A 4,013-nucleotide genomic window follows, 5' to 3' on the forward strand; every position below is an offset into this window, starting at 1 on the left:
TTACACCATCAAATTCGTGGCGTTGAATAATGTAAAATCGACTGCCAAATTTTTGAATTCTGGCAAAGTGAAAATCGGAGCTACAGGAATCTTTTGGATTCCTCCTAGATTCCTCAAAGATTACCTCCTCTGGGTCATTTGAAGATCTGTTGCTCAGATCAGAATTTTTTTTGCACCATCAGGTTCATGTCGCTGAGAAGTGTAGGATTGACATAAAGTTTGTCCAATTTGGACACTGGAAAAATTTCGCCCTCCTAAAAGTTGGGCTCAATCATGGTTTTTCCTGCCTCTGTTCCACGCTCATGGTTCCACCTACAATTCATTAAAAAATTGTCTCGAAAAGCATGTCAGGGTTCCGCTCCTGGTTCCATCGCTCATGGATCTACAATAAAATATTAATATATCAATTTCCGCTGGCTTCTCTGCTCTCAAATCCGCTCCTCCTTTTGGCATTGCATTGAGGGCACGTTTATATGGTGGTAGGGTGATGGACTTTATAAATTTGCCACCCGTGGTGCGGTGGTTAGGTGGAAGAATGGAGGTGGAGAGGTCGGGGGATCAAATCTTGCCTCTCCCAAAATTGGCACATGGTTTATTTTACTGAACCATTTTGTAACATTTGACATAACCGTTATATATATATGAGCGCGGTTTTTATGGGTTTTGTATTAATTTGGGGCCGCCCGCTTGAGGGACAGCCATGTGGGTTGGTGTTACCAGGAAATCTAGTGTCTATTCAGAACTGCTAGTCCCACTAAGATAGGTAGCTATCTTAGAAACAAACAGATTAAAGTCACTTGTTTTTTCCTTTACGAGAGAGAGATGAGAAAGAAGCAAAGAGTACCAACCTCAGTCTTTCACTTGGCTCCTTGCTTGTTTCCTTTCCCCTTTGACAGAATCCCGCCACTGCTTCCTTACTTGTCCTGCTTCAAAGAGCACCTGTAGAGTCACAGCAGCATAATACCATCAAAGCATAGAGATCTATCACTGTAAACAATATAGGATCAGATATATATTGACCATACAAATGCATATATCAACACAATGTTCAGAGATACACAAGAATATGGAGGAAAACTCAAATAGCTTTATTGATAAAAGTAGTAGAAGAGAGGATTACAACCACTTGGTCTGACCCAACGCCATCCTCCCAGCTTGAAAGCCCTCTTCACCTCATACAAAGCAAGATCACCCAACAATGTCTTCAAAGAGAAACCAACAGCACCTCTTTGCAAATTACCAAATTCCAACCTTTGGATCTCTGGGATGAGGGATCCATTTATAGATATTTGCAGGGGGGTGAGTCAGCTTCTGGGATTTTGATTAGTGTCATCTCTCTGATAGTTCTTGGTTCCACTTGGAGATTTCATGATCTCTTACTCATCCTTGGGCGAACTCAGGGAGGCAAGTGTTAAATGAGTAGCTTCTAGAAGATTCTCAGGGTCTCCACCTAGCAAACTGCTTGTGCCATTTGTCTACTCTCGCTCATCGCACCCTACAGAAGGGCTTTCTAGTATGCATCACACTTTTTGCATGTGGCAGGTGAGATGCATCGCACCCTTTGCACTGGGCAATCTGTATGGTCCTGCTTTGACCAGTTCTGAGTGGTTTTTCATGGAAAACTTTTGGGAGATGATGTAATCAGCTGACCTTGCTTCTTTAGGGTATGAAACAACACTTTTAGGGACATAGAAGCCCTTGGTTTATGGACATATGTGATTGGGGTTGCAGTGCCCAAATACGTCTATAATAGTCGGGGGTCGAACCCACCCAATCCTTAATGTGATGTACACCATATTTTTATATGGTTTTCATATGTTAACCATGTTTCAAATTTTAACAATATTCGTTATAATGAGTTATATATAGGGTGACCATATTTTTATATGGTTTTCATATGTTAACAATGTTTCAAATTTTAACAATATTCTTTATAATGATTTATATATAGGGTGATTTTTTTTATGAAAATAAGGGTCATTGGGCGTTTTAAAGAGGCAACAATTTCGCTCGCCCAGTGGCCAGATTCCGGTAATCGATTCCGATGCAATTTGTAGGACCATTAACCCTGCCACTTGGCTAAGTCAACCGTGAGCTTTGACTGGCCCTATCTCCCTCATACAAGCTCAAATTTGAGTGTTGTTCACACTGTTGGAATTAGGGCAATGATAACTTCGATCTAGTGCTGGTTTAAGAGCTATCTAACCACTTTGAATTTTGACCCTTTCTGAGTCCTCTGGGACTTCTACATGTGTCTAGAGCCACCTGGATCAGAGGGACTTGCCAAAAATATCAAATCCAAGTAATACAATTTGTAAATCATGCCAAATTTATAAGCAAGTTTGAGTGCCTTACACGTCAAAAGAAAACTTATCTACTAGTCCCTTATAACTACTTCATGGAGACTTATGTGGGCCCTCAAGGACTAAGACCCCGAGTGGTGAATGGTACTTTATGCTAATCATTGATGATTATAATAGGCTTACGTGGATCACATTTTCAAGGATTAGTTTAAAGAGTTTAAAAGGTTCAAAATTTTGAAATCCATGGTTGAAAACCAAATTGATTACAAATTGAAGTGTTTAAGGTCAGATAGCAGTGAAGAGTTTACTCTCAAGGATTTTGATAATTTTTGTGAAGAACATGGCATAAGAAGATAATTCAGAATTGCAAATACTCCACAACAAAATTAGACCAATGCAACAAATGGCTAGAGCTACTTTGGATGAAATAAATCTGCCAAATACTTTTTGGGTTGAAGTTGTTCATAAAACAATCCATATTTTAAACAAATCCCATCTTAGGCCAAATAGTACAAGACTCTCTATAAATTGTGGAATGGAAAACCAGCCTCAATAAAGAACTTGAAATTCTTTGGTTGCAAGTGCTACATCAAGAACAATGACAATTTGGGTAATTTCAATGCAAGAGAAGATGAAGGAAGTTTTTAGGATATTCAACTCAGAGTGAAGGCTATAGATGTTATAATAATATATTATGAAAATTTGTTAACAATATTTATGTGAGAGTGGATTATGAGTTACCTCTCAAAGAAAACAACCAATATTTATTAGTCCACCTAATCAGATCGACAATGAAGATGAAGCAGTGCAACTTGAAGAAAAAAGAGAAGAAGAAGAGGAAAAGTGATATCACCCAAATATCCCCTCTAGGTACGTTAAAAAACATCATCTTATAAATCTCATTGTTGGTAATAAGGAAACATGAGTCCAAACTTGTAGAAGATTAATAAATATTGTAAAAGAATACGACGCTAAGATCAGGCTAGCAAATATTGTAAAAGGTCAAGGCTTTTGCAAGATGTTGGCTGGAGCATCGCCTATTTCTGAAATACCATCTCCAAATCAAGAGGTACAAATGTATAAGGTAAGGCTAAACGATATTGAATCGAGATATGCTGATATCATATTTTATCTAAAGAATGGATATGCTCCTTCAAAGCTGAATTATACAAAGAAAAGAGCCCTAAGATTGAAGGCTAAGCAATATCAACTCGTAAATGATGTACTTTTTAGGATGAATTATGATTCTTTTCTCCTTTCAATGTCTTGAGAATTCTAAAGCTGAAAAGGTGTTGCAGGAACTCCATGATGGACCATCAAGTGGACATTATGCGGGAGATGCTACAACACATAAAATTTTGCGTGCAGGTTACTATTGGCCTACACTATTCAAAGATGCGCATAGCTATGTAAGGAAATGTCAAGTTTGTCAAATTGTTGTCGGAAGACAAAAGAAACCATCATTGCCTTTGCAACCAGTCAATATCGATCAACCCTTTGATCAATGGGGATTGGATATAATAGGTGAGATCGTTCCTCACTCTTCTAAACAGCATAGGTATATCCTTACAGCTATATATTATTTTACTAAATGGGTAGAAGCAGTTCCTCTCAAGACAGCTAATGCTGAACACATCATTGATTTCATAGATCAGTTCATAATTACCAGGTTTGGTCTACCCTCTGCTTTAATGTTTGATAATGCATCAT

Source organism: Pinus tabuliformis, chromosome 4_2, assembly GCF_031772625.1.
Source record: "Pinus tabuliformis cultivar Carrire ecotype Pingquan chromosome 4_2, CPIR1, whole genome shotgun sequence".
Lineage (NCBI taxonomy): Eukaryota > Viridiplantae > Streptophyta > Pinopsida > Pinales > Pinaceae > Pinus > Pinus tabuliformis.